The sequence below is a fragment of the Pseudophryne corroboree genome, unplaced genomic scaffold (genome assembly GCF_028390025.1).
Source record: "Pseudophryne corroboree isolate aPseCor3 unplaced genomic scaffold, aPseCor3.hap2 scaffold_350, whole genome shotgun sequence".
In the NCBI taxonomy this organism is placed as follows: Eukaryota; Metazoa; Chordata; class Amphibia; order Anura; family Myobatrachidae; genus Pseudophryne; species Pseudophryne corroboree.
This window is the reverse complement of record NW_026970011.1, coordinates 339514-352933: the sequence shown is the minus strand read 5'-3', so window position 1 is coordinate 352933 and position 13420 is coordinate 339514.

Sequence of the window (13420 nt, the reverse complement as noted above, 5' to 3'; positions counted from 1 at the left end):
GGTACCCTATACCATAAGAGGGGGTTTGCAATTTTGACTTGTCTACTTAAATATCACCAAAATGTGATCACAAGGTCAATTACGTCCCTGGGTGGGATTGAACCACCAACCTTTTGATAAATAGCTGAACACACTAACCGATTGCGCCACAGAGACACTTTGCAAAAAGCACATACTGACAAAGACTAATAAGCATTCATCTAGAACGTTTCCTAGAAAAACTTTAAAAAGTCAATAATCTGGAGAGTTTTTGTAAGATGTTTCTTCCAGCAACCAATGAAGAAACACATTAGTACTTTCGCATGATGAGTGAGTGCTTCAGGATCTCTTGCACTTACATGTGCAGCAGAGTACTGCAATGGAAGCATGCTGGGCCCATAACCCAGAGGTAGGCAGATTGAAACTATCCTTTGCTATATGAATTTTTTTTTTGTTCATTAAAGTAATCCAAAACTGGGATTGATATTTTAGCTTTTATTTTTACTTAAAGTACAATAACTTTTACCATTTTAATTTGTTTTAATAGTATATTGACAGTATTGTTTTCTTTCAAAAATCCACTTAATTTTCTTTACCCTATTATTAAAATGGTAATTGACAAAAACAAACTACATTGTCACCATAAGAGCAATACAAAATGTACAAGTGATATATTAAAATCATCTTTCCAGCTTGAATTTCAATGATGCATTGGGGCAACGATTTTGTGAGAAACATCTTCACCCTTAAATAAAGATTTTCTTAATTCCTTACCTGTGTGCTAATTAGATATCACCTTGTTTTCACATTAAACAGACTTCCACATGAGAAAGCAGCAAGGATGCAGTGGCGTTAATGTTTCCTGGTGTCAACCTGTATTATTTCAGTAGATATTGAAATGAGGATGCATCTTGCTGCCTTTCCAATGAAGCAAGTTTAATTTAGTAATAGGTGAAAAACCATCCCTACAAATATGTTAATCAGATACTTGGCTTTGTGGACACTTTTCAGAGAACAAATTAGTTAGCATAAAAATAAAGCCAGAAAATGAAGAGCTGTTTAATCACTCAATTGGATTTTTCTGCCAGCATATTTCTTTTTCTCTGCAACCCACTGCCAAATTGTGCTTCCTAGCTGTTTTTATAAAATCACTGAATCAAATCTAACTCTGATTACATCAGAGAAGGCCAGGTACCCTACACCATAACAGGGGGTTTGAAATTTTGACTTGTCTACTTAAAGATCACCAAAATCTGATAACAAGGTCAATTAAATCCCTGGGTGGGATTAAACAACCAACCTTTTGGTTAATAGCCTTACACACTAACTGATTGCGCCACAGCTACACTTAGCAAAAGTACATACTGACAAAGGCTAATAAGCATTCATCTAGAACGATTCCTAGAAACATTTTAAAAAGTCAATAATGTGGAGAGTTTTTGTAAGATGTTTCTTCCATCAACCAATGAAGAAACACATTGGTACTTTCCCATGATAAGTGAGTGCTTCAGGACCTCTTGCACTTACATGTGCAGCAGAGTACTGTAATGGAAGCATGCTGGGTCCATAACCCAGAGGTAGGCAGATTGAAACTATCCTCTGCTATATGCATTTTTTTTTGTTAATTAAAGTAATCCAAAACTGGGATTGATATTTTTGCTCTTTTATTTTTACTTAAAGTACAATAACTTTTACCATTTTAATTTGTTTTAATAGTATATTGACAGTATTGTTTTCTTTCAAAAATCCACTTAATTTTCTTTACCCGATTATTAAAATGGTAATTGACAAAAACAAACTACATTGTCACCAGAAGAGCAATACAAAATGTACAAGTGATATATTAAAATCATCTTTCCAGCTTGAATTTCAATGATGCATTGGGGCAACGATTTTGTGAGAAACATCTTCACCCTTAAATAAAGATTTTCTTAATTCCTTACCTGTGTGCTAATTAGATATCACCTTGTTTTCACATTAAACAGACTTCCACATGCGAAAGCAGCAAGGATGCAGTGGCGTTAATGTTTCCTGGTGTCAACCTGTATTATTTCAGTAGACATTGAAATGAAGATGCATCTTGCTGCCTTTCCAATGAAGCAAGTTTAATTTAGTAATAGGTGAAAAACCATCCCTACAAAGGTGTTAATCAGAGACTTGGCTTTGTGGACACTTTTCAGAGAACAAATTTGTTAGTATAAAAATAAAGCCAGAAAATGAAGAGCTGTTTAATCACTCAATTGGATTTTTCTGCCAGCATATTTCTTTTTCTCTGCAACCCACTGCTAAATTGTTCTTCCTAGCTGTTTTTATAAAATCACTGAATCAAATCTAACTCTGATTACATTAGAGAAGGCCAGGTACCCTACACCATAACAGGGGGTTTGAAATTTTGACTTGTCTACTTAAAGATCACCAAAATCTGATAACAAGGTCAATTAAGTCCCTGGGTGGGATTGAACCACCAACCTTTTGGTTAATAGCCTTACACACTAACTGATTGCGCCAAAACGACACTTTGCAAAAGAACATACTGACAAAGGCTAATAAGCATTCATCTAGAACGATTCCTAGAAACATTTTAAAAAGTCAATAATGTGGAGAGTTTTTGTAAGATGTTTCTTCCATCAACCAATGAAGAAACACATTGGTACTTTCCCATGATGAGTGAGTGCTTCAGGATCTCTTGCACTTACATGTGCAGCAGAGTACTGTAATGGAAGCATGCTGGGTCCATAACCCAGAGGTAGGCAGATTGAAACTATCCTCTGCTATATGCATTTTTTTTTGTTAATTAAAGTAATCCAAAACTGGGATTGATATTTTTGCTCTTTTATTTTTACTTAAAGTACAATAACTTTTACCATTTTAATTTGTTTTAATAGTATATTGACAGTATTGTTTTCTTTCAAAAATCCACTTAATTTTCTTTACCCTATTATTAAAATGGTAATTGACAAAAACAAACTACATTGTCACCATAAGAGCAATACAAAATGTACAAGTGATATATTAAAATCATCTTTCCAGCTTGAATTTCAATGATGCATTGGGGCAACGATTTTGTGAGAAACATCTTCACCCTTAAATAAAGATTTTCTTAATTCCTTACCTGTGTGCTAATTAGATATCACCTTGTTTTCACATTAAACAGACTTCCACATGAGAAAGCAGCAAGGATGCAGTGGCGTTAATGTTTCCTGGTGTCAACCTGTATTATTTCAGTAGATATTGAAATGAGGATGCATCTTGCTGCCTTTCCAATGAAGCAAGTTTAATTTAGTAATAGGTGAAAAACCATCCCTACAAATATGTTAATCAGATACTTGGCTTTGTGGACACTTTTCAGAGAACAAATTAGTTAGCATAAAAATAAAGCCAGAAAATGAAGAGCTGTTTAATCACTCAATTGGATTTTTCTGCCAGCATATTTCTTTTTCTCTGCAACCCACTGCCAAATTGTGCTTCCTAGCTGTTTTTATAAAATCACTGAATCAAATCTAACTCTGATTACATCAGAGAAGGCCAGGTACCCTACACCATAACAGGGGGTTTGAAATTTTGACTTGTCTACTTAAAGATCACCAAAATCTGATAACAAGGTCAATTAAATCCCTGGGTGGGATTAAACAACCAACCTTTTGGTTAATAGCCTTACACACTAACTGATTGCGCCACAGCTACACTTAGCAAAAGTACATACTGACAAAGGCTAATAAGCATTCATCTAGAACGATTCCTAGAAACATTTTAAAAAGTCAATAATGTGGAGAGTTTTTGTAAGATGTTTCTTCCATCAACCAATGAAGAAACACATTGGTACTTTCCCATGATAAGTGAGTGCTTCAGGACCTCTTGCACTTACATGTGCAGCAGAGTACTGTAATGGAAGCATGCTGGGTCCATAACCCAGAGGTAGGCAGATTGAAACTATCCTCTGCTATATGCATTTTTTTTTGTTAATTAAAGTAATCCAAAACTGGGATTGATATTTTTGCTCTTTTATTTTTACTTAAAGTACAATAACTTTTACCATTTTAATTTGTTTTAATAGTATATTGACAGTATTGTTTTCTTTCAAAAATCCACTTAATTTTCTTTACCCGATTATTAAAATGGTAATTGACAAAAACAAACTACATTGTCACCAGAAGAGCAATACAAAATGTACAAGTGATATATTAAAATCATCTTTCCAGCTTGAATTTCAATGATGCATTGGGGCAACGATTTTGTGAGAAACATCTTCACCCTTAAATAAAGATTTTCTTAATTCCTTACCTGTGTGCTAATTAGATATCACCTTGTTTTCACATTAAACAGACTTCCACATGCGAAAGCAGCAAGGATGCAGTGGCGTTAATGTTTCCTGGTGTCAACCTGTATTATTTCAGTAGACATTGAAATGAAGATGCATCTTGCTGCCTTTCCAATGAAGCAAGTTTAATTTAGTAATAGGTGAAAAACCATCCCTACAAAGGTGTTAATCAGAGACTTGGCTTTGTGGACACTTTTCAGAGAACAAATTTGTTAGTATAAAAATAAAGCCAGAAAATGAAGAGCTGTTTAATCACTCAATTGGATTTTTCTGCCAGCATATTTCTTTTTCTCTGCAACCCACTGCTAAATTGTTCTTCCTAGCTGTTTTTATAAAATCACTGAATCAAATCTAACTCTGATTACATTAGAGAAGGCCAGGTACCCTACACCATAACAGGGGGTTTGAAATTTTGACTTGTCTACTTAAAGATCACCAAAATCTGATAACAAGGTCAATTAAGTCCCTGGGTGGGATTGAACCACCAACCTTTTGGTTAATAGCCTTACACACTAACTGATTGCGCCAAAACGACACTTTGCAAAAGAACATACTGACAAAGGCTAATAAGCATTCATCTAGAACGATTCCTAGAAACATTTTAAAAAGTCAATAATGTGGAGAGTTTTTGTAAGATGTTTCTTCCATCAACCAATGAAGAAACACATTGGTACTTTCCCATGATGAGTGAGTGCTTCAGGATCTCTTGCACTTACATGTGCAGCAGAGTACTGTAATGGAAGCATGCTGGGTCCATAACCCAGAGGTAGGCAGATTGAAACTATCCTCTGCTATATGCATTTTTTTTTGTTAATTAAAGTAATCCAAAACTGGGATTGATATTTTTGCTCTTTTATTTTTACTTAAAGTACAATAACTTTTACCATTTTAATTTGTTTTAATAGTATATTGACAGTATTGTTTTCTTTCAAAAATCCACTTAATTTTCTTTACCCTATTATTAAAATGGTAATTGACAAAAACAAACTACATTGTCACCATAAGAGCAATACAAAATGTACAAGTGATATATTAAAATCATCTTTCCAGCTTGAATTTCAATGATGCATTGGGGCAACGATTTTGTGAGAAACATCTTCACCCTTAAATAAAGATTTTCTTAATTCCTTACCTGTGTGCTAATTAGATATCACCTTGTTTTCACATTAAACAGACTTCCACATGAGAAAGCAGCAAGGATGCAGTGGCGTTAATGTTTCCTGGTGTCAACCTGTATTATTTCAGTAGATATTGAAATGAGGATGCATCTTGCTGCCTTTCCAATGAAGCAAGTTTAATTTAGTAATAGGTGAAAAACCATCCCTACAAATATGTTAATCAGATACTTGGCTTTGTGGACACTTTTCAGAGAACAAATTAGTTAGCATAAAAATAAAGCCAGAAAATGAAGAGCTGTTTAATCACTCAATTGGATTTTTCTGCCAGCATATTTCTTTTTCTCTGCAACCCACTGCCAAATTGTGCTTCCTAGCTGTTTTTATAAAATCACTGAATCAAATCTAACTCTGATTACATCAGAGAAGGCCAGGTACCCTACACCATAACAGGGGGTTTGAAATTTTGACTTGTCTACTTAAAGATCACCAAAATCTGATAACAAGGTCAATTAAATCCCTGGGTGGGATTAAACAACCAACCTTTTGGTTAATAGCCTTACACACTAACTGATTGCGCCACAGCTACACTTAGCAAAAGTACATACTGACAAAGGCTAATAAGCATTCATCTAGAACGATTCCTAGAAACATTTTAAAAAGTCAATAATGTGGAGAGTTTTTGTAAGATGTTTCTTCCATCAACCAATGAAGAAACACATTGGTACTTTCCCATGATAAGTGAGTGCTTCAGGACCTCTTGCACTTACATGTGCAGCAGAGTACTGTAATGGAAGCATGCTGGGTCCATAACCCAGAGGTAGGCAGATTGAAACTATCCTCTGCTATATGCATTTTTTTTTTGTTAATTAAAGTAATCCAAAACTGGGATTGATATTTTTGCTCTTTTATTTTTACTTAAAGTACAATAACTTTTACCATTTTAATTTGTTTTAATAGTATATTGACAGTATTGTTTTCTTTCAAAAATCCACTTAATTTTCTTTACCCGATTATTAAAATGGTAATTGACAAAAACAAACTACATTGTCACCAGAAGAGCAATACAAAATGTACAAGTGATATATTAAAATCATCTTTCCAGCTTGAATTTCAATGATGCATTGGGGCAACGATTTTGTGAGAAACATCTTCACCCTTAAATAAAGATTTTCTTAATTCCTTACCTGTGTGCTAATTAGATATCACCTTGTTTTCACATTAAACAGACTTCCACATGCGAAAGCAGCAAGGATGCAGTGGCGTTAATGTTTCCTGGTGTCAACCTGTATTATTTCAGTAGACATTGAAATGAAGATGCATCTTGCTGCCTTTCCAATGAAGCAAGTTTAATTTAGTAATAGGTGAAAAACCATCCCTACAAAGGTGTTAATCAGAGACTTGGCTTTGTGGACACTTTTCAGAGAACAAATTTGTTAGTATAAAAATAAAGCCAGAAAATGAAGAGCTGTTTAATCACTCAATTGGATTTTTCTGCCAGCATATTTCTTTTTCTCTGCAACCCACTGCTAAATTGTTCTTCCTAGCTGTTTTTATAAAATCACTGAATCAAATCTAACTCTGATTACATTAGAGAAGGCCAGGTACCCTACACCATAACAGGGGGTTTGAAATTTTGACTTGTCTACTTAAAGATCACCAAAATCTGATAACAAGGTCAATTAAGTCCCTGGGTGGGATTGAACCACCAACCTTTTGGTTAATAGCCTTACACACTAACTGATTGCGCCAAAACGACACTTTGCAAAAGAACATACTGACAAAGGCTAATAAGCATTCATCTAGAACGATTCCTAGAAACATTTTAAAAAGTCAATAATGTGGAGAGTTTTTGTAAGATGTTTCTTCCATCAACCAATGAAGAAACACATTGGTACTTTCCCATGATGAGTGAGTGCTTCAGGATCTCTTGCACTTACATGTGCAGCAGAGTACTGTAATGGAAGCATGCTGGGTCCATAACCCAGAGGTAGGCAGATTGAAACTATCCTCTGCTATATGCATTTTTTTTTGTTAATTAAAGTAATCCAAAACTGGGATTGATATTTTTGCTCTTTTATTTTTACTTAAAGTACAATAACTTTTACCATTTTAATTTGTTTTAATAGTATATTGACAGTATTGTTTTCTTTCAAAAATCCAATTAATTTTCTTTACCCGATTATTAAAATGGTAATTGACAAAAACAAACTACATTGTCACCAGAAGAGCAATACAAAATGTACAAGTGATATATTAAAATCATCTTTCCAGCTTGAATTTCAATGATGCATTGGGGCAACGATTTTGTGAGAAAGATCTTCACCCTTAAATAAAGATTTTCTTAATTCCTTACCTGTGTGCTAATTAGATATCACCTTGTTTTCACATTAAACAGACTTCCACATGCGAAAGCAGCAAGGATGCAGTGGCGTTAATGTTTCCTGGTGTCAACCTGTATTATTTCAGTAGACATTGAAATGAGGATGCATCTTGCTGCCTTTCCAATGAAGCAAGTTTAATTTAGTAATAGGTGAAAAACCATCCCTACAAAGGTGTTAATCAGAGACTTGGCTTTGTGGACACTTTTCAGAGAACAAATTTGTTAGTATAAAAATAAAGCCAGAAAATGAAGAGCTGTTTAATCACTCAATTGGATTTTTCTGCCAGCATATTTCTTTTTCTCTGCAACCCACTGCTAAATTGTTCTTCCTAGCTGTTTTTATAAAATCACTGAATCAAATCTAAACATCAGAGAAGGCCAGGTACCCTACACCATAACAGTGGGTTTGAAATTTTGACTTGTCTACTTAAAGATCACCAAAATCTGATAACAAGGTCAATTAAGTCCCTGGGTGGGATTGATCCACCAACCTTTTGGTTAATAGCCTTACACACTAACTGATTGCGCCACAGCGACACTTTGCGAAAGTACTTACTGACAAAGGCTAATAAGCATTCATCTAGAATGATTCCTAGAAACATTTTAAAAAGTCAATAATGTAGAGAGTTTTTGTAAGATGTTTCTTCCATCAACCAATGAAGAAACACATTGGTACTTTCCCATGATGAGTGAGTGCTTCAGGATCTCTTGCACTTACATGTGCAGCAGAGTACTGTAATGGAAGCATGCTGGGTCCATAACCCAGAGGTAGGCAGATTGAAACTATCCTCTGCTATATGCATTTTTTTTGTTAATTAAAGTAATCCAAAACTGGGATTGATATTTTTGCTCTTTTATTTTTACTTAAAGTACAATAACTTTTACCATTTTAATTTGTTTTAATAGTATTGTTTTCTTTCAAAAATCCTATTAATTTTCTTTACCCGATTATTAAAATGGTAATTGACAAAAACAAACTACATTGTCACCAGAAGAGCAATACAAAATGTACAAGTGATATATTAAAATCATCTTTCCAGCTTGAATTTCAATGATGCATTGGGGCAACGATTTTGTGAGAAACATCTTCACCCTTAAATAAAGATTTTCTTAATTCCTTACCTGTGTGCTAATTAGATATCACCTTGTTTTCACATTAAACAGACTTCCACATGCGAAAGCAGCAAGGATGCAGTGGCGTTAATGTTTCCTGGTGTCAACCTGTATTATTTCAGTAGACATTGAAATGAAGATGCATCTTGCTGCCTTTCCAATGAAGCAAGTTTAATTTAGTAATAGGTGAAAAACCATCCCTACAAAGGTGTTAATCAGAGACTTGGCTTTGTGGACACTTTTCAGAGAACAAATTTGTTAGTATAAAAATAAAGCTAGAAAATGAAGAGCTGTTTAATCACTCAATTGGATTTTTCTGCCAGCATATTTCTTTTTCTCTGCAACCCACTGCTAAATTGTTCTTCCTAGCTGTTTTTATAAAATCACTGAATCAAATCTAACTCTGATTACATTAGAGAAGGCCAGGTACCCTACACCATAACAGGGGGTTTGAAATTTTGACTTGTCTACTTAAAGATCACCAAAATCTGATAACAAGGTCAATTAAGTCCCTGGGTGGGATTGAACCACCAACCTTTTGGTTAATAGCCTTACACACTAACTGATTGCGCCAAAACGACACTTTGCAAAAGAACATACTGACAAAGGCTAATAAGCATTCATCTAGAACGATTCCTAGAAACATTTTAAAAAGTCAATAATGTGGAGAGTTTTTGTAAGATGTTTCTTCCATCAACCAATGAAGAAACACATTGGTACTTTCCCATGATGAGTGAGTGCTTCAGGATCTCTTGCACTTACATGTGCAGCAGAGTACTGTAATGGAAGCATGCTGGGTCCATAACCCAGAGGTAGGCAGATTGAAACTATCCTCTGCTATATGCATTTTTTTTTGTTAATTAAAGTAATCCAAAACTGGGATTGATATTTTTGCTCTTTTATTTTTACTTAAAGTACAATAACTTTTACCATTTTAATTTGTTTTAATAGTATATTGACAGTATTGTTTTCTTTCAAAAATCCAATTAATTTTCTTTACCCGATTATTAAAATGGTAATTGACAAAAACAAACTACATTGTCACCAGAAGAGCAATACAAAATGTACAAGTGATATATTAAAATCATCTTTCCAGCTTGAATTTCAATGATGCATTGGGGCAACGATTTTGTGAGAAAGATCTTCACCCTTAAATAAAGATTTTCTTAATTCCTTACCTGTGTGCTAATTAGATATCACCTTGTTTTCACATTAAACAGACTTCCACATGCGAAAGCAGCAAGGATGCAGTGGCGTTAATGTTTCCTGGTGTCAACCTGTATTATTTCAGTAGACATTGAAATGAGGATGCATCTTGCTGCCTTTCCAATGAAGCAAGTTTAATTTAGTAATAGGTGAAAAACCATCCCTACAAAGGTGTTAATCAGAGACTTGGCTTTGTGGACACTTTTCAGAGAACAAATTTGTTAGTATAAAAATAAAGCCAGAAAATGAAGAGCTGTTTAATCACTCAATTGGATTTTTCTGCCAGCATATTTCTTTTTCTCTGCAACCCACTGCTAAATTGTGCTTCCTAGCTGTTTTTATAAAATCACTGAATCAAATCTAAACATCAGAGAAGGCCAGGTACCCTACACCATAACAGTGGGTTTGAAATTTTGACTTGTCTACTTAAAGATCACCAAAATCTGATAACAAGGTCAATTAAGTCCCTGGGTGGGATTGATCCACCAACCTTTTGGTTAATAGCCTTACACACTAACTGATTGCGCCACAGCTACACTTTGCAAAAGTACATACTGACAAAGGCTAATAAGCATTCATCTAGAACGTTTCCTAGAAACATTTTAAAAAGTCAATAATGTGGAGAGTTTTTGTAAGATGTTTCTTCCATCAACCAATGAAGAAACACATTGGTACTTTCCCATGATGAGTGAGTGCTTCAGGATCTCTTGCACTTACATGTGCAGCAGAGTACTGTAATGGAAGCATGCTGGGTCCATAACCCAGAGGTAGGCAGATTGAAACTATCCTCTGCTATATGCATTTTTTTTGTTAAAGTAATCCAAAACTGGGATTGATATTTTTGCTCTTTTATTTTTACTTAAAGTACAATAACTTTTACCATTTTAATTTGTTTTAATAGTATTGTTTTCTTTCAAAAATCCTATTAATTTTCTTTACCCGATTATTAAAATGGTAATTGACAAAAACAAACTACATTGTCACCAGAAGAGCAATACAAAATGTACAAGTGATATATTAAAATCATCTTTCCAGCTTGAATTTCAATGATGCATTGGGGCAACGATTTTGTGAGAAACATCTTCACCCTTAAATAAAGATGTTCTTAATTCCTTACCTGTGTGCTAATTAGATATCACCTTGTTTTCACATTAAACAGACTTCCACATGAGAAAACAGCAAAGATGCAGTGGCGTTAATGTTTCCTGGTGTCAACCTGTATTATTTCCGTAGATATTGAAATGAGGATGCATCTTGCTGCCTTTCCAATGAAGCAAGTTTAATTTAGTAATAGGTGAAAAACCATCCCTACAAAGATGTTAATCAGATACTTGGCTTTGTGGACACTTTTCAGAGAACAAATTTGTTATCATAAAAATAAAGCCAGAAAATGAAGAGCTGTTTAATCACTCAATTGGATTTTTCTGCCAGCATTTTTCTTTTTCTCTGCAACCCACTGCTAAATTGTGCTTCCTAGCTGTTTTTTTTATAAAATCACTTAATCAAATCTAACTCTGATTACATCAGAGAAGGCCAGGTACCCTACACCATAAGAGAGGGTTTGCAATTTTGACTTGTCTACTTAAATATTACCAAAATCTGATCACAAGGTCAATTACGTCCCTGGATGGGATTGAACCACCAACCTTTTGATTAATAGCTGAACACACTAACCGATTGCGCCACAGAGACACTTTGCGAAAAGTACACACTGACAAAGACTAATAAGCATTCATCTAGAACGTTTCCTAGAAAAACTTTAAAAAGTCAATAATCTGGAGAGTTTTTGTAAGATGTTTCTTCCAGCAACCAATGAAGAAACACATTGTTACTTTCGCATGATGAGTGAGTGCTTCAGGATCTCTTGCACTTACATGTGCAGCAGAGTACTGCAATGGAAGCATGGTGGGCCCATAACCCAGAGGTAGGCAGATTGAAACTATCCTTTGCTATATGCATTTTTTTTTTGTTCATTAAAGTAATCCAAAACTGGGATTGATATTTTAGCTTTTATTTTTACTTAAAGTACAATAACTTTTAACATTTTAATTTGTTTTAATAGTATATTGACAGTATTGTTTTCTTTCAAAAATCCAATTAATTTTCTTTACCCGATTATTAAAATGGTAATTGACAAAAACAAACTACATTGTCACCAGAAGAGCAATACAAAATGTACAAGTGATATATTAAAATCATCTTTCCAGCTTGAATTTCAATGATGCATTGGGGCAACGATTTTGTGAGAAACACCTTCACCCTTAAATAAAGATTTTCTTAATTCCTTACCTGTGTGCTAATTAGATATCACCTTGTTTTCACATTAAACAGACTTCCACATGCGAAAGCAGCAAGGATGCAGTGGCGTTAATGTTTCCTGGTGTCAACCTGTATTATTTCAGTAGACATTAAAATGAGGATGCATCTTGCTGCCTTTCCAATGAAGCAAGTTTAATTTAGTAATAGGTGAAAAACCATCCCTACAAAGGTGTTAATCAGAGACTTGGCTTTGTGGACACTTTTCAGAGAACAAATTTGTTAGCATAAAAATAAAGCCAGAAAATGAAGAGCTGTTTAATCACTCAATTGGATTTTTTTGCCAGCATATTTCTTTTTCTCTGCAACCCACTGCTAAATTGTGCTTCCTAGCTGTTTTTATAAAATCACTGAATCAAATCTAACTCTGATTACATCAGAGAAGGCCAGGTACCCTACACCATAACAGTGGGTTTGAAATTTTGACTTGTCTACTTAAAGATCACCAAAATCTGATAACAAGGTCAATTACGTCCCTGGGTGGGATTGAACCACCAACCTTTTGGTTAATAACCATACACACTAACTGATTGCGCCACAGCGACACTTTGCAAAAAGCACATACTGACAAAGACTAATAAGCATTCATCTAGAACGTTTCCTAGAAAAACTTTAAAAAGTCAATAATCTGGAGAGTTTTTGTAAGATGTTTCTTCCAGCAACCAATGAAGAAACACATTAGTACTTTCGCATGATGAGTGAGTGCTTCAGGATCTCTTGCACTTACATGTGCAGCAGAGTACTGCAATGGAAGCATGCTGGGCCCATAACCCAGAGGTAGGCAGATTGAAACTATCCTTTGCTATATGAATTTTTTTTTTGTTCATTAAAGTAATCCAAAACTGGGATTGATATTTTCGCTTTTATTTTTACTTAAAGTACAATAACTTTTACCATTTTAATTTGTTTTAATAGTATATTGACAGTATTGTTTTCTTTCAAAAATCCACTTAATTTTCTTTACCCTATTATTAAAATGGTAATTGACAA